Source organism: Nicotiana tabacum, chromosome 19 (genome assembly GCF_000715075.1).
Source record: "Nicotiana tabacum cultivar K326 chromosome 19, ASM71507v2, whole genome shotgun sequence".
In the NCBI taxonomy this organism is placed as follows: Eukaryota; Viridiplantae; Streptophyta; class Magnoliopsida; order Solanales; family Solanaceae; genus Nicotiana; species Nicotiana tabacum.
In genome coordinates, this window is record NC_134098.1 from 4718341 (window position 1) to 4744430 (window position 26090).

At 37.9% G+C, this 26090-nt stretch overlaps 1 long non-coding RNA gene across 1 annotated transcript; it reads right to left on the reverse strand.

Moving 5' to 3' along the window:
* Positions 1-18817: 18817 nt before the first annotated feature.
* On the reverse strand, positions 18818-22579 carry LOC107779300 (uncharacterized). Its single transcript, XR_001646585.2, has 2 exons — positions 21877-22579; positions 18818-19823 (listed from the first exon to the last, which is right to left on the reverse strand). It is a non-coding gene; the product is annotated as an uncharacterized LOC107779300 (long non-coding RNA).
* Between the last annotated feature and the right edge of the window lie 3511 nt (positions 22580-26090).

Consider the following 26090-nt stretch of genomic DNA (forward strand, 5'->3'; position numbering starts at 1 on the left):
ACTGATATAATATTAAATGGTCAAACGTGGTTGAAATATAAATTTGAATATCATCACATCTATACAACCAAGAACGAGAATCTAAATCCCCAAAACTCGGTGTTACAAGCACATGAGCATCTACTAGAATATACAATACTATTGTAACAACTGTCTGCAATAAAATAATAGACATAGTACAGTAAATAGATAGGACGGGGACTCTATGTGCTACGGATCATAACATAAAGAGCAGTTCACCACAAAATCTCCTCAACAATTGTGCCTACGAGCTCAGATGACCGCCAAATGTGCATGCCTCGGTACCTGCACAATTAGTACAGAAGTGTAGTATGAGTACATAAATTGTCACGACCCGAAATTTCCACCTTCGGACCGTGATGGCAGCCTAACATTTCACTTGCTAGGCAAGCCAACGTTAGAATAATATTAACTAATTTTTAAATAATTTTAAATTATTAATAATCCAAGAACAAATGCGGAAGCAAGTTTGAAATATAGTGAATAATCCATAAAAATAATGGTGTCTAAATATCATCCCAGAATTGGTGTCACAAGTGCACGAGCTTCTAGAATAAATACAAATAAAGGTCTGAATAAAATAAAGTTGTCTGGACATAATCACACAGCTAAAGTAAAATAGGCGGGGACTTCAGATCTGCGTACGCCATGCAGTTATACCTAGGGGTGTCAATGGATATTTGAAAACCGACTAAACCGATCGAACCGTACCGCACTGAACCGACTTTTAGGTTTCTTTAAAAGAAATTGTAGGTTTTTATATAAATCTATAACCGCACCGATAATTAGGGTAGATTTTTTATTTTATTAAATCGAAAAAATACCGAACCATACCGAATAAATTTTATATGTGAAAAATATATTTATAAAGTATGTTTAAAATAATAAAGTATTAAATTTTTATTTGGGCCTTGGAATTATGAAAATTGTTACAAGCCAATAAGTAATTAAACTCAAAATACTAATTCCTAAAACCTATTATGCTACTTCTACTTAAACTAAGTTATTCCAAGTATCTTTATTAGCAAGACACAAAGTATTCTAGCAATTATGAGTAACAAACTACAATGTATTGAATATGTTTTCTTTCATATAATTTAGATTTATCTTTTTGAATATTTAATCTTCTATAGACTTTATTCTTGAGTCCCAACTTGGTTAATATATTTCCACTAGTGTGATTTATATTTTCTTTGCCTTTGCTTGGTTTCTTTTACGTTGCTGTAGAATAGCTGATGGATCTATACTCTACCCATCTTTCATGTTTTTTACTTTATCACCCTTTAAACAGTAAAAATGTCTAGAGAGTTTTGCTACGTCCTATAAAATAACGTATGTTATTGCATTATAGTATTATACTTCTACTGGGAAATTTTACATGACATTTTAAAAAAATACCGAAAATTAATCGAACTGTACCGATATCGAAGAAAAACCAATATGATTGAGACGGTTTCGAAAAATTTATTTTTGGTTATACATAATAGAATAACCGAAAATTGGCATGGTACAAATTTTATAAAATAACCAGCTGAACCGAACCATTGACACACCTAGTTATACCTCAAGTCTCCTCTGGTAGCTGAAATCCGAGAAAATCTATGGTACACCACTGGGACCAACTCCGAAATCTGCATAAGAAATGCAGAGTGTAGTATCAGTACAACCGACCCCATGTACTGGTAAGTGTTGAGCCTAACCTCGACGAAGTAGTGACGAGGTTAAGGCGGTTCTCTTACATTACATGTACGCAATATTAGTAACAACAACAATAATAGAAATAAATCAGGTAACTCATTTATAATAATTGAAGTCAATTCAGCAGTCATAACCAATTATCCTTTCCATCAATTCAGTTGCAGCGTGCAACCCGCTCTCACAATATATTCACATTCAATTCTGTTGCAGCGTGTAACCTGCTCTTACAATATATTCATTTTTAATCAAGTCTGTTGCGGCGTGCAACCCGATCCTCCAATATAGACTTTTAATAAGTCTGTTGCGGCGTGCGACCCGATCCTCCAATATAGACTTTTAATAAGTCTGTTGCGGCGTGCAATCCGATCCTCCAATATAGATTTTTAATAAATCTGTTGCGGCGTGCAACCCGATCCTCCAATATGGACTTTTAATAAGTCTGTTGCGGCGTGCAACCCGATTCTCCAATATATTCATTATAATCAATCTTGTTGCGGCGTGCAACCCGCTCCTCCAACATATTCATTTACCAATTCTTATAGAAGAAATTTTTTTAATAAATGTAACAATTAATATAAAATTATAAGACAACAAGCATACAATAATTATGGTTTAATTATGAAGCAAACAATGACAAATAACAAATTATTATGGAAATCAGGGAGCAAATAGACAGTTTAATATTTAATATGCTAAATGTCAAATAACAATTAAGGCACATAATTCAAATAACATGCAACAATTAATGCAGGAATTCAAAAATTAATATTTGACAAAGAATAAGAGAGAAACAATTATTATAATATTTAATTTATGATTAAAAATAATTTATGATTTTTCAAGTAAGCAGGCAAACAATTAATTTGACGACGTATAGATACTCGTCACCTTGCCTATACGTCGTTCACATGCAATTCACATAACAAATAATTTAAGGGTTCTATTCCCTCAAGTCAAGGTTAACTACGATACTTACCACGCTTTGCAATTTCCAATCAATTATTCAACCACAACTTTTCTTTTTAAATTTGCCTCCGAAAGCTTCAAATCTATTCACAAATAATTCGATATATTCAATACGAACCATAGGAATTAATTCCATATGAATTTACAAATTTTTCGGATAAAAATCCGAAATTTATTAAAATATTCAGCAGTAGGACCCATGTCTCAAATCCCAGGAAAACTCGCGAAATCCGAACACTCGTTCCGATACGAGTTCAACCATACAAAATTTGTCCAATTCCGATATCAAATGGACCTTCAAATCTTAATTTTTTATTTTTGAAAGATTTTTGAAAAATCTGATTTTTCTTCCATAAATTCTCGGATTTATGATATAAACGAGCATGGAATCATAAAATATAATCAATATAGGATAAGGAACACTTACCCCAATGTTTTCCCGTGAAAATCGCCCAAAACTAGTCTCTTGAGGTTTTAGGTTTTGAAGATTTGGGAAATGAATCAAAAATCCCGTCCAAAAGTCATTTTGTTCAGCTGCAGGTGTCGCAATTGCGACTTGAGCTTCGCAAATGCGAAACTCCCAAATGCGAAGAAACACTCGCAATTGCAATGCCCTTCACAATCCCGATGCCTTCGCAAATGCGAAGATTATGTCGCATTTGCGACAATTGGCCTTATGCAATTGCAAAGATAAACTCGCAATTGCGAGAACTGTTGGCCTAGGCTTTCTTCGCAATTGCGATAAAAATCTTGCAATTTTCATACCTGCTTGGTTCGCATTTGCGATGTCTGATCTCGCAATTGCGAGATCAGGGGCCTGCAACAGGTTCAGTTATACCAGCAAAATTTTCTAACTTCAAAACATCCCATGGCCTATCCGAAACTCACCCGAGCCCCTCGGGACCTTATCCAAATATCCCAACAAGTCCCGTAACATCATACGGACTTACTCGGGGTCTGAAATCACATCAAATAACATTAAAATTATAATTCACACCTCGATTCAGACTTTGAGTTTTTTAAACTTTTCAATTTGTAAATCTCGTGCCAAAACATATTAAATGAATCCGAAATGACTTCAAATTTGGCACACAAGTCATAAATGACATAACAGAGCTGTTCAAATTTTCAAAATCAGATTCCGGCTCCGATATCAAAAAGTCAACCCCGTGGTCAAAATTGGAATCTTTAGCCTTTAAATTGCTAGTTTCGTTAAATGGTCATAATTTGAGCTAGGGACCTCCAAATTAAATTTCGGGCATACGCCCAAGTCCCAAATCACGATACGGAGCTACCGAAACTGTCAAAATACTGATCCGGGTCCGTTTGCTAAAAATGTTGACCAAATTCAACTGACTTGAATTTTAAAGCTCTATTTCACATTTTAATTCATTTTTCATATGAAAACTTTCCAGAAAATTGTACGGACTGCGCACACAAGTCGAGGAATGATAAATGATGTTTTTCGAGGTCTTAGAACACAGAATTACTTATTAAACTTAAATATAATATTTTGGGTCATCACATAAATCAACGCGTACCTAGTAAGTATCTAGCCTAACCTCGAAAAAATAGTGACAGGGTGTCAATATCGATACTTACTAGTCATCTAGTAATTAAAGTATAATAAAAGTAGACATGTATGAGGCATAGCAGATAAAAATAATAAAACATATATATGTACATAATACAATCCTCAACAAAAGAGTAAATACGAAGTTCTCAATTGCGAATTACTACCTCGAATGGAATACATAATGATCAACACCAGATAAAATGTCACATCTCAAGTCAGAAAGATTTATAGGTACGATGTCTCCGTATCAAATGTTACGCACGATTCTGCTAAGGCGAACAACCCAATCTCATTAGAGTGATGACACGATATTCTGTCGTGGCGTATGACCCGATCCATAATAATAGTGTACACTGCCGAGGTCATACGATCTGATCCATAAATACATCTCATAATATTGCCGAGGCGAACGGCTCGATCCCATAATAGTACTACTGAGACGTTCAACTCGTTCCCACATGAATAGTGAAACCTTGATGGGTCACTCGCCTCACTCACGAATATAAGTGTGAGTTGTGATATTTATGAAACATTCAGACAAATACGTACAACGTGGGAGAAATCCGTAAAAGGAGATATAATTTTCGCGACTAATCAGGTAGCACATCAAGTATCTAAAATAGCAAGTTCGATATTCTATGCAAGTCTAGTCTCAAGCTAAAATATAATTAAAAGCATTTAATTAGGCAAGATTAACTCAAGTAATACAATTAAAACATGGTGTGAGTCTAAGTCTACCCGGACATGATCAATAATCTAGCATACGCACGGACACTAGTCATCTCATACGTGCGTAGCTCCCATTACACATAACACGTAACAAATATAGCACATATATGGTAAATTACCTCTTATAAGATTAGACAAGAGACTTATTGACGAGTTTCTTGCGTGTATATAATTTAAACTCGTACTCTGTCAAATAATAGTATAGAAAGATGTCGAACCCACAGAGATTGGTATATCTATTCTATAGACGTTTCTTGTTTTAATTACTATTTGAGAAAATCAGAAAGAGTTGAGTTGTGAAATAACTAACTAAGAATGTATGAATAGAGCAATAGAGAATATTTTATTTTTCACAAATATAATAAAAAGACGTTGGGGTCCTGACTTCACTTAATAATTTTATTATATAGTTGATATATTTATTCTTCAATTTGTGTTTCTCAGAAATGTTATAAATGCCTCTCACGATTACATTTATATATTATTACTATAGTTGAACAATTAAATGTACTCCTCTCGGTTATACAAATTAATCGTTAAAATGGTAATATTAAAGAACTAGAAATATATACTTGAACTAAAACATGCTCTTTTTAGTAAGTCTCTTTCGGTTACTTTACTTGTTATAATTGATTATTACAATATTCGCCTCTTTCGATTACAAATAAGTGTAGAATCAATTTTAACATATAAGAGCTAGATGTCACTAAATACAAGTTAACATCTATTAATACCAAAATTAACTATTACTTCTTCCGCCTCTTTCGATTACAGAATTAGTAAGAAGTTAATATGTAGTACGAAATAGATGGATGTTAACAAATTAAATAACACCCAACTATAAAGCAGATAAAATTTAAATAAAAAGTTTCAACTCAAGCATGTGAAATTGAGAAATAATATCTACTAATTATATAGAAATACTAAAATCCGTCATTCTCCTAACACAAAAGAAAGTTACTTCATACTGGAATTAGTACTACTAATAAAAATATTCTTGTCCATTAAATAAAAAAATAGAAAGAAATATTTAAGAAGAATAATTCCTGTTATTTAATTAAAAGGAGGAACCAAATAATTTCCAATATTAATAACTGAAGAAACTAATAACTGCAGACTTCTAAACATAGAAACACTTATTTGCTTTTTTCCTCCCTCGAAGTCCGTTCCCCCAACTTTATAAAATGACGGTATTTATAGATATTTTCATTGTTTTTGCCGTGTACCACAAAGTTTCAGCTTTCATCTTGCCAACATTGAAATGAATTTTGATGAGAGAAAGGTGCACATCAAGTGTACACGTGACTTTTGGTGATGCTAGCTCTTTTCTTTTCCATTTTCAACTTCCTCACGGTCCGAAATTTTCCACCGACAGGACCGTGATGACGCCTAATATTTCACTTGCTAGACAAGCCAACGTTAGAGAATCATTTACCAATTTCTTATTTCCATTCAGTAATTAACATTAATTAACTACGACGAAATATAACAAATGCGGAATATCATAAATCTGTATTAACTACTACCACCCGGATCTGGAGTCGCAATTCACGAGCATTCTAGAATTTACAACAAGTAATAGTCCGAAAAAAATACAACTGTCTGAATGAAAGAAAACAGTAAGACATAAAGGATAGACGGGGACTTCAAGGTCTGTGAACGCCGACAGATCTACCTTGAGTCTCCGAACAGCGGACCAGTAGCAAATCTCGATCAACCTGAGCCGATATCAAAATCTGCACAAAAAGTGCAGAGTGCATCATCAGTACAACCGACCCATGTACTGGTAAGTATAGAGCCTAACCTCGGCGAAGTAGTGACGAGGCTAGGACAAGACACCCACATATAACCTGAACAGTGTAATCATGGTAGTGGCAACAACAATAAATAAGAAATTACGCAGAAATAATGGGAGGGGAACATACATTGGGGGAATACAACATAAAGAGTGAGAATAATGAAAAGACAAAATTAAACCGGAAATCCTTAAACGAATTGAGCAATCAAGACAGCAAGGAAAACTGCACGGCATCACCCTTAGTGCTTTTACTCTCAACTTCACCAAGTAACAAATAAGACTGCACGGCATCACCCTTCGTGCTTTTACTCTCTTCCTCACAATATAAATAAATCATGCATGGCATCACCCTTCGTGCTTTACACTCTTCCTCACAATATAAATAAATCATGCACGACATCACCCTTCGTGCGTTACACTCTTCCTCACAATTCATAGAATCAATAACAACGGATAGAGAGAAGTTTCAAAAGGAATCAATATTTCATCCATGATTACTTTCACAATTTTATTGACCTTGGTGGAACCGGGTACAAGTCTCCCAACATTTCAACAACAACAGTAAGCATGGATAACAAGATTTAAGATTATAAATTTGCAAGAAAAATGGAATTTCACTCACATGCTATGACTCGACCACAGCGTATAGATGCTCGTCACCTCAACTATACATCGTATTCAATAACAAAACACGTAGCAATTACTCACACAATACCTATTCCCTCAACCAAAGTTAGACACGACACTAACCTGCTCTGAATGCCACTTAATTCTCAATTACAGCTTTTCCTTTGGAATTCACCTCCAACCCACTCGTATCTATTCAAAAATGACTCAATAGTATCAAATATTGCTAAAGGAATCAATTACATTGCATAAATCTAGATTTCCTAAATTTTTCTCCAAAAAGTCAAAAATCGACCCCGGGCCAGCTTGGTCAAAACCCGAGGTTCGGACCAAAATCCATTCACCCATTCACCCCCGAGCCCGAATATATAATTGGTTGTGGAATCCGACCTCAAATTGTGGTCTAAATCCCCAAATTTCCGAAATTCCTAGTTTTATCCTAACCCCTAATTCTACCATGAAAACTCTAGATTTTAGGTTGAAAATTCAAGAAATGTAATGGGTAATTGGAAGAAAATAGTTTAGAATCACTTACCAACAATTTGGGGAAGAAAATGACTCTTGAAAATCGCCTCTACCCGTTTGATTCTTTAAAAATGTTGAAGAAATGGCTCAAACTCGTGTTTGGAGTCTGTTTTAAGTCACTGGATACGCCTTCATCACGTTCGCGAAAAGCCTGTCGCGATCGCGATGCACAGCGGCCTAAGGCCTTCGCGTTCGCGAGTCTTTCTACGCGTTCACATAAAGGCAGCTCCCCCAAGCCTTCTCATTCGCGACCCTGTGGACGCGTTCGCGTAGAAGAACATGACCCCCCCTCCCCGGGTCAGTTGAACTATAGCGTTCGCGTAGAAGAACATGACCCCCTTCCCCAGGTCAGTTGAACTATCGCGTTCGCGTGAGACCACCCCCAACGATTCGCGTTCGCGAAGAAGTAATTTCCCCTACCCCATTTTACCTTTCGCGTTCGCGCCACTACCTACGCGAACGCGAAGAAGGGCACATAAGAACAGCTGCTGCAGCAAAATCTCAGATTTTCTAAGTGCAAATCACCCTATAGCCTATCCGAAACTCACCCGAGCCATCAGGGCTCCAAACCAAACATGCACACAAGTCTAAAAATATCATACGAACTTGCTCGCGCGATCAAATCGCCAAAATAACACCTAGAACTACGAATTTAGCACCAAATCAAATAAAATTCTCAAGAACACTTTAAAATCCATATCTTCTCAACTAGACGTCCGAATCACATCATCTCAACTCCGTTTCTCACCAAATTTCACAGACAAGTCTTAAATATCATAATGAACATGTACCGGACTCCAGAACCAAAATACGGACCCGATACTAACAATGCCAAGTATCAATCAATTCTTAAAAATAATTAATTTTCACTTTTAATTTTCATCAAAAATTCGTAACTTGAGCTAGGGACCTCCGAATTAGATTCCAGGCATACGCCCATATCCCATAATTCGATACGGACCTACGGGGACCGTCAAAATATGGATCCGGGCATGTTTACCAAAAATGTTGACCGAAGTCAACTAAAATCAACTTTTAAGGCAAAAAAATTTATTTTCATTAGTTTTCAACATAACATCTTTCCGAAAACCTGTCCGGACTGCGCACGCAAATCTAGAAAAGTAAAAATGAGATTTTAAGGCTTAAGAGCGTAGATTCGAGTTCTAAAACATAAGATGAACTTTTGGGTCATCACAATCTCCACCTCTAAAACAATCGTTCGTCCTCGAACAAACATAGAAAAGTACCTGGGCTGGTGAAAAGGTGGGGATATATACTCCGCATATCGGACTCGGACTCCCAAGTAGCTGCCTCAATAGGCTGACCGCTCCATTGTACTCGAACTAGAGGGTAACTCTTTGATCTTAACTGGCGGACTTGCCGGGCTAGAATTGCCACCGGCTCCTCCTCGTAAGTCAAATCATTGTCCAATTGGACAGAGTTGAAATGTAATACATGGGACGGATGACCGTGATACTTTGAAAACATGGACACATGGAATACCGGATGAACAGCTGCTAAATTGGGTGGTAACGCAAGCCTGTAAGCCACCTCTCCCACTCTCTCCAGAATCTCAAAAGTTCCGATATACCTAGGGCTCAACTTGCCCTTCTTTTCGAACCTCATTACACCCTTCATGGGTGATACCCGAAGTAACACTCTCTCTCCGACCATGAGTGCAACATCACAAACTCTACGATCCGCATAACTCTTCTGCCTGGATTGAGTTCTGCGAAGCCGATCCTGAATAATCTTGACCTTATCCAAGGCATCTTGTACTAAATCTGTACCCAATAATCGAGCCTCCCCCGACTCAAACCACCTAACTGGTGACCTACACTGTCTACCATATAATGCCTCATAGGGAGCCATCTGAATGCTCGACTGGTAGCTGTTATTGTAGGCAAACTCCGCTAACGGCAAAAACTGATCCCAAGAACCTCCAAAGTCAATAATACATGCGCGGAGCATATCCTCCAAGATCTGAATAGTACACTCGGACTGCCCATCCGTCTGAGGATGAAATGCTGTGCTCAACTCAACCCACGTACCCAACTCACGCTGAACTGCCCTCCAAATGTGCGAGGTAAAATGCGTACCTCGATCAGAAATGATTGACACGGGTATACCGTGAAGATGGACGATCTCACGAATATAAATCTCTGCCAACCGCTCCGAGGAATAGGTAACTGCTACGGGAATGAAATGCGTTGACTTAGTCAGCCTGTCCACAATGACCCAAACTACATCGAACTTCCTCTGAGTCCGTGAAAGTCCAACAACAAAGTCCATAGTGATACACTCTTACTTCCAATCAGAAACATCTAACCTCTGAAGTAAACCACCAGGTCATTGATGCTCACACTTTACATGCTAGCAATTTAGGCACCGAGCTACATAGGCAACTATGTCCTTCTTCATTCGCCTCCACCATAATGCTGTCTAAAGTCCTGATACATCTTGGCGGCACCCGAATGAATAAAATACCGGAAACTGTAGGACTCTTCAAGGATCAACTCATGAAGTCCATCCACATTAGGCACACAAATACGACCATGCATCCTTAAAACTCCGTCATCTCCAACAGTACCCTGCTTGGCACCCCCGTTCCGCACTGTGTCTCTAAGGACAAGTAAATGAGGATCGTCATCCTGCCGATCTCTGATGTGCTCAAACAAAGAACACCGAGCAACTGTACAAGCTAGAACACAGCTGGGCTCAGAAATATCTAACCTCACGAACTGGTTGGCCAAGGCCTGAACATCCAATGCAAGCGGTCTCTCCCCAACTGGAATATATGCAAGGCTACCCATACTGACTGACTTCCTACTAAAAGCGTCGGCCACCACGTTGGCCTTCCCGGGATGATACAATATGGTGATATCGTAGTCTTTCAATAGTTCCAGCCACCTCATCTGCCTCAAATTGAGTTCCTTATGCTTGAATAAATACTGCAAGCTCCGATGATCAGTCAATACCTCACATGGCATGCCGTAAAGATAGTGCCTCCAAATCTTCAGCGCGTGAACAATGGCTGCCAACTCTAGATCATAAACATGGTAATTCTTCTCGTGAACCTTCAGCTGCCGCGAAACATATGCAATAACCTTGCCACCCTGCATCAATACCGCACCCAGACCAATACGAGATGCGTCACAATATACTGTATAAGATCCTGAACCCGTGGGTAATACCAATACCGGTGCCGTAGTCAAAACAGTCTTGAGCTTCTGAAAGCTCGCTTCACACTCGTCTAACCACCTGAACGGGGCACCCTTCTAGGTCAATCTGGTCAACGGGTCTGCTATGGATGAAAACCCCTCCACAAATCGACGGTAATAACTCTCCACTAAATATGTACTATTTTTCCTTCACTATGTTTTTTACTACTGGATTTTCCTAGTAAGGTTTTAACGAGACACATTATCTTTTAATGAATATCCAAGGGGTAGTGTTATGGAAATATTATATTGTGGATGTCCATTCATTACTCTGTTACAGATAATCTTCCTGAAGAAGATTATCCATTTAGTACTCTATTGAAATTTATCTACAAGCAACTAAAAAAAAGTTTTGCAGCTGCTTCCTGAAAAGACTCGCAACTACTTCCTTTCTTTTATAAATAGAGGAGTTTTCAGTTCATTATGAACATAACTTTGAAAGTTGAATAAAATATCAATTTTTCTCTATACTTGTCTTCGGTTTATTTCTTTTATAGTCTTTATTTTATAAAAGAGTTGTTATTGAATCCTTAATACTAATATTATTATTCTCTTGTAGGTAATATCAAAATATAAATAAAGAAATAAATAAGAATGAAGGAGGATGTCATGACCCGAAATTTCCCACCGACGGGACCGTGATGGCGCCTAACATTTCACTTGCTAGGCAAGCCAACGTTAGAGAATCATTTACCAATTTCTTATTTCCATTCAGTAATTAACATTAATTAACTATGACGAAATATAACAAGTGCGGAATATCATAAATCTATATTAACTACTACCACCCGGATCTGGAGTCGCAATTCACGATCATTCTAGAATTTACAACAAGTAATAGTCTGAAAGAAATACAATTGTCTGAATGAAAGAAAAACAGTAAGACATAAAGGATAGACGGGGACTTCAAGGTCTGTGAACGCCGACAGATCTACCTTGAGTCTTGGAACAACGGACCAGTAGTAAATCTCGATCAATCTGAGCCGATATCAAAATCTGCACAGAAAGTGCAGAGTGCATCATCAGTACAACCGACCCCATGTACTGGTAAGTATAGAGCCTAACCTCGGCGAAGTAGTGATGAGGCTAGGACAAGACACCCACATATAACCTAACCTGAGCAGTATAATCATGTTAGTGGCAACAACAATAAATAAGAAATAACGCAAAAATAATGGGAGGGGAACATACATTGGGGGAATACAACATAAAGAGTGAGAATAATGAAAAGACAAAATTAAACCGAAAATCCTTAAACGAATTGAACAATCAAGACAGCAAGGAAAACTACACGGCATCACCCTTCGTGCTTTTACTCTCAATCTCACCAAGTAACAAATAAGACTGCACGACATCACCCTTCGTGCTTTTACTCTTCCTCACAATATAAATAAATCATGCATGGCATCACCCTTCGTACTTTACACTCTTTCTCACAATATAAATAAATCATGCACGGAATCACCCTTCGTGCTTTACACTCTTCCTCACAATATAAATAAATCATGTACGACATGATTTGAGGAAGAGTGTAAAGCACGAAAGATGATGTCGTGCATGATTTATTTATATTGTGAGGAAGAGTGTAAAGCACGGAGGGTGATGTCGTGCATGATTTATTTATATTGTGAGGAAGAGTGTAAAGCACGAAGGGTGATGTCGTGCATGATTTATTTATATTGTGAGGAAGAGTGTAAAGCACGAAGGGTGATGTCGTGCATGATTTATTTATATTGTGAGGAAGAGTGTAAAAACACGAAGGGTGATGTCGTGGGTGATGCCGTGCAGTCTTATTTGTTACTTGGTGAGATTGAGAGTAAAAGCACGAAGGGTGATGCCGTGCAGTTTTCCTTGCTGTCTTGATTGCTCAATTCGTTTAAGAATTTCCGGTTTAATTTTGTCTTTTTATTATTCTCACTCTTTATGTTGTATTCCCCCACTGTATATTCCCCTCTCATTATTTCTGCGTTATTTCTTATTTACTGTTGTTGCCACTAACATGATTATACTGTTCAGGTTATATGTGAGTGTCTTGTCCTAGTCTCGTCACTACTTCGCCGAGGTTAGGCTCGATACTTACCAGTACATGGGGTCGGTTGTACTGATACTACACTCTGCACTTTTTGTGCAGATTTTGATACCGGCTCACGTACCGCTTCCTCAGCCGAGCAGCAGCCAGAACCTCCAGTGACAGCGCCTACACGGGGTAGAGGTCGAGGCCATGCCAGAGGCCGAGGCAGGATGCAGCCTAGAGCCCGAGCAACAGCCCCAGCAGTGGAGCCTCAGATAGAGCTTGACAAGGAGGTTCCAGCCCAGACTGTTCCTTCCGGACCAGCTCAGGTTCCGGAGGGGTTCATTGCCACCCCAGTACTTCAGGACGCTTTGGTCCGTTTGGTGGGCCTTATGGAGAGAGTGGCCCAGACTGGCGCATTTCCCATGGCACCAACAGTCTCTCAGGCTGGAGGAGGAGCCCAGACTCCTACCACTCCTGCTCCAGAGCGGATAGCTCCCTAGTATCAGGCTCCAGCAGCTCAGCCAATCAGATTAGTTCAGTCGGTTATTGCGGCACAGGTCGGAGATGGGCCAGCTATGTCTTCTAAGGCCTTATGGAGATTAGACAGGTTTATCAAGCTCTTTCCTGTTCACTGCTCCTTCAGAGGATCCCCAGGAGTATCTTGACAGTTGTCACGAGGTTTTACAGAACATGGGTATAGTGGAGAACAATAGGGTCGATTTCGTTGCATTTCAGATGACTGGTCCCGCCAAGAAATGGTGGAGAGATTACTTGTTAACCAGACCAGCTGGGTCGCCTGCTCTTACTTGAGACCAGTTCTCTCAGCTCTTCATAGAGAAATTTCTGCCTATCACATTGAGAGAGGAGCGTCGCCGTCAGTTTGAGCGTCTCTAGCAGGGCAGTATGACTGTTACTCAGTATGAGACCCGTTTTGTGGATTTGGCCCGTCATGCTCTTCTTCTGCTTCCCACTGAGAGAGAGAGAGGGCGAGGAGGTTTATTGATGGACTTTCTCAGCCTATCAGATTGCAGATGGCTAAGTAGACGGGAAGTGAGATTTCTTTTCAGGCGGCTCCTAATGTCGCCAGACGAGTAGAACTGGTTCTTACTTAGGGAGGTCAGGGGTCTGACAAGAGACCTCGTCATTCCGGTGAGTTCAGCGGTGCCTCACCTAGAGGCAGGAGTACTTTTGGTAGAAGCCATCCTCCCAGGCCGTTTTATTCAGCGCTTCAGGCATCTCACGGTGCCTCAAGTGGTCGTGGCCCTCAGATGCATTATTCCGACCAGCTAGTCTACGGTGCACCACCAGCTCCTATTAGTGCACCTCCACTCCAGAGTCATCGGGGTGGTTATTCAGGTCGACAGGGTCAGTTTCAGGGTCAGCAGTCACAGCAGCCGAAGTTATGTTATACTTTTGGTGATTCGAGGCACATTGCTAGATTTTGCCCTCGGGCAATGGGCAGCTCACAACATCAGAGTTCTCGTGCAATGGTTCCGGCACCAGTTGCTGCACCACCTGCTCAGCCAGCTAGAGGCAGGGGTCAGGCAGCCAGAGGTAGAGGCCAAACTGTTAGAGGTGGAGGTCAGGTCATTAGAGGTGGAGACCAACCAGCTAGAGGTCATCCTATGGACGTAGTTCAGGGTGGTGGGGCACAACCTCGGTGTTATACTTTCCCAACCAGGCCTGAGGCTGAGTCATCTGACGCTGTTATCATAGGTACTGTTTCAGTTTGCAGTAGAGATGCTTCAATTCTATTTGATCCGGGATCTACTTACTCCTATGTGTCATCCTATTTTGCTTACCCATGGGATCTACGGCGGGCTATTACCGTCGATTTGTGGAGGGGTTTTCATCCATAGCAGACCCGTTGACCAGATTGACCCAGAAGGGTGCCCCGTTCAGGTGGTCAGACAAGTGTGAAGCGTGCTTTCAGAAGCTCAAGACTATTTTGACTACGGCACCGGTATTGGTGTTACCCACGGGTTCAGGATCTTATACAGTATATTGTGACGCATCTCGTATTGGTCTGGGTGCGGTATTGATGCAGGGGGGCAAGGTTATTGCATATGCTTCGCGGCAGCTGAAGGTTCACGAGAAGAATTACCATGTTCATGATCTAGAGTTGGCAGCCATTATTCACGCGCTGAAGATTTGGAGGCACTATCTTTACGGCGTGCCATGTGAGGTATTGACTGATCATCGGAGCTTGCAGTATTTGTTCAAGCATAAGGAACTCAATTTGAGGCAGATGATGTGGCTGGAACTATTGAAAGACTACAATATCACCATATTGTATCATCCCGGGAAGGCCAACGTGGTGGCCGACGCTTTTAGTAGGAAGTCAGTCAGTATGGGTAGCCTTGCATATATTCCAGTTGGGGAGAGACCGCTTGCATTGGATGTTCAGGCCTTGGCCAACCAGTTCGTGAGGTTAGATATTTCTGAGCCCAGCAGTGTTCTAGCTTGTACAGTTGCTCGGTGTTCTTTGTTTGAGCACATCAGAGATCGGTAGGATGACGATCCTCATTTACTTGTCCTTAGAGACACAATGCGGAACGGGGGTGCCAAGCAGGGTACTGTTGGAGATGACGGAGTTTTGAGGATGCATGGTCGTATTTGTGTGCCGCCAAGATGTATCAGGACTTTAGACAGCATTATTGGTGGAGGCGAATGAACAAGGACATAGTTGCCTATGTAGCTCGGTGCCTAAATTGCCAGCATGTAAAGTGTGAGCATCAATGACCTGGTGGTTTACTTCAGAGGTTAGATGTTCCTGAATGGAAGTGAGAGTGTATCACTATGGACTTTGTTGTTGGACTCTCACGGACTCAGAGGAAGTTCGATGTAGTTTGGGTCATTATGGACAGGTTGACTAAGTCAACGCATTTCATTCCCGTAGCAGTTACCTATTCCTCGGAGCAGTTGGCAGAGATTTATATTCGTGAGATCGTCCGTCTTCACGGTGTACCCGTGTCAATCATTTCTGATCGAGGTACGCATTTTACCTCGCACATTTGGAGGGCAGTTCAACGTGAGTTGGGTACGTGGGTTGAGTTGAGCACAACATTTCATCCTCAGACGGATGGGCAGTCCGAGTGTACTATTCAGATCTTGGAGGATATGCTCCGCGCATGTATTATTGACTTTGGAGGTTCTTGGGATCAGTTTTTGCCGTTAGCGGAGTTTGCCTACAATAACAGCTACCGGTCGAGCATTCAAATGGCTCCCTATGAGGCATTATATGGTAGACAGTGTAGGTCACCAGTTAGGTGGTTTGAGCCGGGGGAGGCTCGGTTATTGGGTACAGATTTAGTACAGGATGCCTTGGATAAGGTTAAGATTATTCAGGATCGGCTTCGCAGAACTCAATCCAGGCAGAAGAGTTATGCGGATCGTAGAGTTTGTGATGTTGCACTCATGGTCGGAGAGAGAGTGTTACTTCGGGTATCACCCATGAAGGGTGTAATGAGGTTCGAAAAGAAGGGCAAGTTGAGCCCTAGGTATATCGGAACTTTTGAGATTCTGGAGAGAGTGGGAGAGGTGGCTTACAGGCTTGCGTTACCACCCAATTTAGCAGCTGTTCATCCGGTATTCCATGTGTCCATGTTTTCAAAGTATCACGGTGATCCGTCCCATGTATTACATTTCAACTCTGTCCAATTGGACAATGATTTGACTTACGAGGAGGAGTCGGTGGCAATTCTAGCCCGGCAAGTCCGCCAGTTGAGATCAAAGAGTTACCCTCTAGTTCGAGTACAATGGAGCGGTCAGCCTATTGAGGCAGCTACTTGGGAGTCCGAGTCCGATATGCGGAGTATATATCCCCACCTTTTCACCAGCCCAGGTACTTTTCTATGTTTGTTCGAGGACGAACGATTGTTTTAGAGGTAGAGATTGTGATGACCCAAAAGTTCATCTTATGTTTTAGAACTCGAATCTACGCTCTTAAGCCTTAAAATCTCATTTTTACTCTCCTAGATTTGCGTGCGCAGTCCGGACAGGTTTCCGGAAAGATGTTATGTTAAAAACTAATGAAAATAAATTTTTTTGCCTTAAAAGTTGATTTTAGTTGACTTCGGTCAACATTTTTGGTAAACATGCCCGGATCCATATTTTGACGGTCCCCGTAGGTCCGTATCGAATTATGGGATATGGGCGTATGCCTGGAATCTAATTCGGAGGTCCCTAGCTCAAGTTATGAATTTTTGATGAAAATTAAAAGTTTTTTAAGAATTGATTGATATTTGGCATTGTTAGTATCGGGTCCGTATTTTGGTTCTGGAGCCCGGTACATGTTCATTATGATATTTAAGACTTGTCTGTGAAATTTGGTGAGAAACGGAGTTGAGATGATGTGATTCGGACGTCCAGTTGAGAAGATATGGATTTTAAAGTGTTCTTGAGAATTTTATTTGATTTGGTGCTAAATTCGTAGTTCTAGGTTTTATTTTGGCGATTTGATCGCGCGAGCAAGTTCGTATGATATTTTTAGACTTGTGTGCATGTTTGGTTTGGAGCCCTGATGGCTCGGGTGAGTTTCGGATATGCTACATGGTGATTTGCATTTAGAAAATCTGAGATTTTGCTGCATCAGCTATTCTTATGTGCCCTTCTTCGCGTTCGCGTAGGTAGTGACGCGAACGCGAAAGGTAAAATGGGGTAGGGGAAATTACTTCTTCGCGAACGCGAATCGTTGAGGGTGGTCTCACGCGAACGCGATAGTTCAACTGACCTGGGGAAGGGGGGTCATGTTCTTCTACGCGAACGCTATAGTTCAACTGACCCGGGGAGGAGGGGTCATGTTCTTCTACGCGAACGCGTCCACAGGGTCGCGAATGCGAAGGCTTGGGGGAGCTGCCTTATGCGAACGCGTAGAAAGACTCGCGAACGCGAAGGCCTTAGGCCGCTGTGCATCGCGATCGCGACAGGCTTTTCGCGAACGCGATGAAGGCCTATCCAGTGACTTAAAACAGACTCCAAACACGAGTTTGAGCCATTTCTTCAACATTTTTAAAGAATCAAACGGGTAGAGGCGATTTCCAAGAGTCATTTTCTTCCCCAAATTGTTGGTAAGTGATTCTAAACCATTTTCTTTCAATTACCCATTACATTTCTTGAATTTTCAACCTAAAATCTAGAGTTTTCATGGTAGAATTAGGGGTTAGGGTAAAAACTAGGGATTTCGGAAATTTGGGGATTTAGACCACAATTTGAGGTCGGATTCCACAACCAATTATATATTGGGGCTCGGGAGTGAATGGGTGAATGGATTTTGGTCCGAACCTCGGGTTTTGACCAAGCTGGCCCGGAGTCGATTTTTGACTTTTTGGAGGAAAATTTAGAAAATCTAGATTTATGCAATGTAATTGATTCCTTTAGCAATATTTGATACTATTGAGTCATTTTTGAATAGATACGAGTGGGTTGGAGGTGAATTCCAAAGGAAAAGCTGTAATTGAGAATTAAGTGGCATTCAGAGCAGGTTAGGATTCTTATTTATTTCTTTATTTATTTCTTTATTTATTTCTTTATTTATATTTTGATATTACCTACAAGAGAATAATAATATTAGTATTAAGGATTCAATAACAACTCTTTTATAAAATAAAGACTATAAAAGAAATAAACCGAAGACAAGTATAGAGAAAAATTGATATTTTATTCAACTTTCAAAGTTATGTTCATAATGAACTGAAAACTCCTCTATTTATAAAAGAAAGGAAGCAGTTGCGAGTCTTTTCAGGAAGCAGCTGCAAAGCTTTTTTTTAGCTGCTTGTAAGTTGTCTGCATGAGTTGCTTGCAACTTGCCTGTTTAATAAGAAGCTGTTGCAAATCATTTCATTGAATTGTTTGCAACCTGCCTGCATCAGCTGCTTGTAGATAAATTTCAACAGAGTACTAAATGGATAATCTTCTTCCGGAAGATTATCTATAACAGAGTAATGAATGGACATCCACAATATAATATTTTCATAACACTCGCCCTTGGATATTCATTAAAAGATAATGTGTCTCGTTAAAACCTTACTAGAAAAACCCAGTAGTAAAAAACCTAGTGAAGGAAAAATAGTACACATATTTAGTAATTACGCATTTCTAGCTGCCTCATTAAAAATCTTATAAGGAAAACCCTCTGGGAAAAACCTTAGTAAGGAAAAAAGAGTGCATCGTGTATTTTACTCCCCTTTGTGAAAACCTTGTTTGAAATATTTGAGTCTTCGCATTCCAATCTTGTATACCATCTTCTCAAAAGTTGAAGTTGGCAAAAATTTAGTGAATAAATCTACCGGATTGTCACTTGAACGGATTTGTTGCACATTAATGTCACTATTTTTCTGAAGATTATGTGTGTAGAATAATTTTGGTAAAATGTGCTTCGTTCTATCTCCTTTTATATAATGTCTTCGTATAAAATTGTGAATCTTTTATCACACTTCAAACTATATTTTTCTTGAATAAAATGAATCACTGATCTCAAGCATATGCATTCTCTGCTTGCTTCATGAATAGCTATTATCTTAGCATAATTTGAAGAAGTAACAACAATTGACTACTTTGTGGAGTACCATGATATGATAGTACCTCCACATGTAAACACATACCCGGCTTGAGATCGAGCTTTATGGGAATTAGCTAAATAACCTGCATCTGCATAACCAACAAGATTTGCACTACCTTTGTTAGCATAAAACAAACTCATATCAAGAGTTCTCTTTAAATATCGCAAAATATACTTAATCTCATTCCAATGTCTCCGAGTAGGAGAAGAGCTATATCTTGCTAGTAAATTAACAGAAAATGTTATGACGGGCCTTGTAGCATTAGCAAGATACATAAGTGCACCAATTGCACTGAGATAGGATGTTTCAGGACAAAGGAGTTCCTCATCCTCTTCTAGAGGTCGGAACGGGTCCTTATTCACTTCAAGTGACCGAACAACCATTGGTGTACTCAATGGGTGCGCTTTGTCCATGTAAAAGCGTTTTAAAACCCTTTCTGTATAGGCATATTGATGCATAAAGATCCCGTTTGCTAAATGTTCAATTTGCAGTCCAAGAAAAAGTTTTATTTTTCCAAGATCTTTCATCTCAAATTTTTTCTTAAGATATTCAATTGCCTTTTGAAGCTCTTCTGGAACTCCAAGATTTATGTCATCAACATAAACAACAAGTATAACAAATTCTGATGTCATTTTCTTTATAAAAATACATGGGCAAATAACATCATTTATGTAACCCTCTTTCAGTAAATATTCACTAAGGCGATTATACCACATGCACCCACATTGCTTTAAACCGTACAAAGATCTTTGTAATCTGATTAAATACATTTCCCAAGATTTTGAATTTGCTTCAAACATTTTAAATCCTTCAAGGATCTTCATATAGAATTAATCAAATGAGTCATATAGGTTATGACTTACATTTAAATGGCATGACATCTTCAGGTGTCTGGACTACAGGTCTGATCCTCATAATCTTTTACAATATTATACACTATATTGTATCAAATATATCATCGACGATCATTTCGTATCAGTTCGCAAGCGACATAACTTGTTAAGATCTCATCACTTTCTTTATTTTCAGATACCTGAACTTATTCTAGAGTTTCATGAAATGTTATGTCGTGGGTGTCACACCCCTTTTTCACCTCACTAAACCTCTTTGAAAAAAATAGTGATTTTAAAGCTCAAAAGGGTTTTTCAAATTTGAAAGTGACAAAGTATTGTTTCAAAGGGATTTTCTCAGAGTCGCCACTTGGCATATAATCTCGGTGTGCCAAGTCACCATTTAAGAACACATTTTTCCTTAAAAACATATTTGACTCTAAACTAGTTTGCATCAGAGATTCTAGATAAGGGGGTTCATTTGACTAGGGGAGAAGATGTTAGGCACTCCCCAAGTCCCGTAACTAGTACGGTTGCATACTTAATCTAGTTGGTTTTAAAGAATACTCAAATTGATGCAAAAAGCGCACAAAAGAGAAAACAAACACACAAGAGGCTCGAGGTTGTCCCCACCTAAATAAAATAAAAAATAAAAAGAAAAGTATACTAAAATTCTATAATAGCACATACCAAAGCTTCCTCGATGATGTCCTCATTTACTTCTATTTACATATACTACGGGCCATTCCCCTGAATAAAATAATATTTACAAATTTTTTGGGGAATTTCCCTGAATATAAACTAAAGGGAACAACCTCTCACCTCGAATAAAAATAAAATAAAAGACCTAAGGTTTGCCTACCCAAGTGGCCGGCCTAAACATACTCCTACCGTCTTAAAAATTCTATCAACAAACAAGATCTAAACCATATGCAACTCAAAACGTCACATACCAAACAAAAATCCAGTTGAAATTGTCACTGAACCCAATATCACTTTAGCCTAATACACTTTCATTTTTACCTACAAACCCCACGATCCAATTAGTTTAATAATCCAAGCCAGTTTATCAAACCTTACTTTCTTTTTTAATTCTTAATTTCCTAATTTTTACTATCTACTCATGTAATTTGAACTATAACAGAAGAGTATCAAGAGTTGAGTACAATCTGCAAATAACTCATTTAACATTCATTTCAATTGATCTCAAGCAAACAAAAATTAAAAAAAATCATCAATTCATTTAAATAAATCATGTAGTCACACAAAATATATATTTAAAAAATAAAAGAAAGAAGGTAAGAAATGGACCTTAAAGGGTTTTCGCCAAACAGAAATTCGGATCTAATTTTAAACAGCGATTGGAACCTCAACGAACAACCTCGATCTCGACCGCATCTCAACCACGGCGGATGAAAATGAATTCGAAAATGAAGAGCAACTTCTTTATTGTGTCCCTGTATTCGACCCCTTTGAAGCAGAACTTTGTACTGTCCCAAATGAAGTGGTAGATGAAACTACTACAATTAATGATAGAGACATTTTGTTGAACAGTGATGCTGCATGTGATGATTTAGGGATTCCTGAGATTCTTTCTTCTGAAATTGAACTTGCTGAATTCGCAAAGAAGAAAACTGAGCCACAGCAGAATCAAGACTTGGTGCTAGCTTTGGCTGCTCATTAGATTCTTGAAAAACAAAATTTATGTGTTTGCCATTTTCTGTTTGAATGGAAATTGAGTTCTGTTTGCTAGACAACGGAGAGTGGACCACCTTAGACCATGTGCAAATGGGGTTGTGTACAGGTAATTTGCATCTGAATATTTTACTAAGGTTTTGTCTTTGTGAGTTTGTTAGGCGAAGAGTTTAAAGTCGTAGAAGAAGATGAGCAGCGATGGGTGCGGAGTTGATGGTGTGCGGCCCGAGGGGGGTTCTGCTAGGTTGGAGGAAAAGTTGGGTAGGGTTTCATAATTGAGTATTTTATATGAAAGTGCAAAAGGGACGATGGCCATTGGATTAGAGATGAATAAATGACTAAGATTAAATCTTGTATTTTAAGTGAAGAGTGAGCTAATGGGTTGGGAAGAATGGACTTTTGTTTTGGTGAGTCACTAAAATCTAAAAATAAGCTTCCAATTGGCCCAAATTCAATTCTTTCTCAATGAACAAAAATAAAAATAAAAATACTACCAAAATATACTAATTAATCTTAGTTAATAAGAATAAACTACTAAAGTGAACTATATATATAAATAAAAATATTTTTGGTATTTGTTTTAAATGTTATAAAAAGGTAGAGAAAACTATGTTAAAGTAATGGTAAAAATTAAAATATTATCATTATAAAATACTAATAAGCCTAAATAAATAAAAAAGAATAAAATAAAAAGATATATAATAAGAGAAGAAATATTATAAAATTATTTTTTGCGTTTTTAAATTTATGTTTTAAAATTAAAATTAAAAGTTGATAGAAATTCTATTAAAATAAAGATAAGTAAATATTTTTAAAATAATGCTTTCAAAAGTTGCGCAGGTAAAAAAATTACGTGCTTACAGTGGACTCTTCCAGAGCTTATTTCCTCCTTATTATGATCATTTTGATCATTTGCTCCTATTTTTTTCAAGGATTGTTGCCTTTGGAACCGATTGGTCTACCATGCTTCATGCGTACAGTAAACTCTATCCTTCAGGGACTTTAATTTGAATAGGAGCATTTGCAGTTGAAATATGATATTTAATCTTGGATCAATAAATGCTTCTGGCATTTGACTTGAATTATCTTCTAAGCGATGGTCATATTAATGATAATTCGATTCATATATCATATTTTCCAGCTATTTTATTCCATCCCCCAACTGTTAGAAAAACTAACTCATATTCTCAATCTTCTTGGGAAACATATCTTTGTGCATTGTGATAGAGAAATTAATCATATACCACACATCAAAAGTTATTAGATAGTAAAAATATTTAGTTTTTGATCCTAAACCAATTGTGAGGGGAGGACTTAACATATTTTGTTGGTCTGATGCATACAAGTAATGTTGTATGCAATTTAGAAAATTTTAGACCAACACATGAAGCTTTGTTCTCATAAGAAATTGTTTAGCCATTAATAGGAGGTATTTAATGCTAAACTAGCTTGGATATAAACCAACATCATCAAAATGAACTATCTTGATTTATAATCTGGAAATTATGCTCTTAATTGAGAAAGGCAATTTCAAATGTCAAACTGCAGGTTGACAATAAACACACATGTAACCATCTCATATATACATCTATAAGTGGTTTACATGATAGGTGAATGGACTCATATTCACCTTTTATATATTCCAGAATTCAAGGGTTTTAGTCCAACTTTAGCTAGTATAATCAATTTATTATGAGAACAAGCAACACAAGAGAATTCTTGAAGAATCTTCTAGTTCTTTAGTATATGCTTATCTAAATTTTCAAATAGCTCATTTAAAAATGACAAATGAAAACTTCAAGTTTATCATGATACGTGCTATCTCTAAGTAAACTTCTGGTTTACTATGGCATAAATTTTTGCATCAGTAAACTTCTAATTTACTGTGGCTACTTTTGTATCAGTAAATTTATGGTTTACAATAGCTACTTTTGCCTCAGTAAAACTTCTGGTTTACTGTGACCACTTTTGCATTAGTAAACTTTTGGTTTACTGTGATACATGATATAGTATAAATTGAAGAATAAGGCGGGTCACTTCTCACATACATATTATTTTACCCTCTATGATTGTGGAAACATGAAAATTTTCAATCTTTCAGTCATTTGTAGTCTCAATATGATAGCCATTTGTATTAGTAAACTTCAGCTTTACTACAATATATGTTTTGACCATAATCATATAATATGAATGACATATTATTTGTATATAAGCTCTTCGAGAGTCTTCATTTATTATCCACAATCTAATATTTATTAGACACTACTTGTGTCATGTGTCTTCTAGACAAACAGTTAGCTCTTCAGGAGTTGTTGATACATTTTGTACTATTAAATATTGCTCGGACACTTATGGTATCATGAGAGAAAATCATGATCAAATAAACTATATAAAATAATTGTTTAAGCACAAGAAAATACCTATTCATAATATTTTCCTACTTCATGAGGAAATTTCAATTGTGTTACTTCTCTAGGAGAAAATTTAAAATACGAAATATTGAGTATATATTCTCTCAATCATATTAATTCTTCTGGAGGTGAATTATAATATATTTACATCAAGAGTATGTTCATATTTACGGCTTTATTAATATTATCACATTCACTTCAGGGAATGGATTAATATTTATCAAAAGTTCTCTTCCTTCAGGAGATAGAACATAATTATCTTAACGTGCATAATCATATCAAATTGTGATTCTTCGAACCTCTTTTAAGATATTTGCTACTTCAAAAGCAAATCGAGGTATGCATATAATATAGAGAATTTTCTCTAACTTATCTTCATTGTAACCATAACAAGCCCAAATTATCACTTCTGGTGGTCATAGACATATAACACTTTTAGTGATTATCAAAATTTAGTTACAATGAGATATATGAAACATAGCCGCTTCTGGTGACCGTACTCTGCTGGAGTTCAACTGAACCATGAAGTTAAGTCATAACGAGACTTAGAAAATATTACCATTGTTGGTAATTATATATTTGTCATAAACTCTGCTGAAGTTTAGATAGATCTGACATTGTTATTCACCTTTTAATCCTTCACTAAACGATCAAGGAGGAAAATAAGTACAAAAATAGCAATTGTATAAGTATACATAGTCCCCAACTATTTGCCATATAAACTACATGTGTAGTCTCGCGATCATATAATAGCTTAAGTAAAATCATTTTTTCATTCCAATTTTGCGAGATCGCATTCAAGTAAAATGACATTTGCATCATTAGTTGGCTAGAAAGACGTGATGAACATGCATGATAAACATATATTTAGAAAAAGAAACTTCGTACCTTGGAGTATTTGCTCGAGATGACAGAGTCTCGTGCTGATAATGCGTTATAAAATAAAGACTATAAAAGAAATAAACTGAAGACAAGTATAAAGGGAGATTGATATTTTATTCAACTTTCAAAGTTATGTTCATAATGAACTGAAAACTCCTTTATTTATAGAAGAAAGGAAGTAGTTGCGGGGCTTTTCAGGAAGCAGCTACAAGGCTTTTTTTAGCTGCTTGTAAGTTGTCTGCATGAACTGCTTGCAACCTGCCTGTTTAATAAGAAGTTGTTGCAAATCATTTCACTGAGTTGCTTGCAACCTGCTTGCATCAGTTGCTTGTAAATAAATTTCAACAGAGTACTAAATAGATAATCTTCTTCAGAAAGATTATCTATAGCGGAGTAATGAATGGATATCCACAATATAATATTTTCATAACACTCCCCATTGGATGTTCATTAAAAGGTAATGTGCCTCGTTAAAACCTTACTAGAAAAAACCCAGAGGAAAAAATCCTAAACTAGTTAAGGAACGTGCAAACCAAT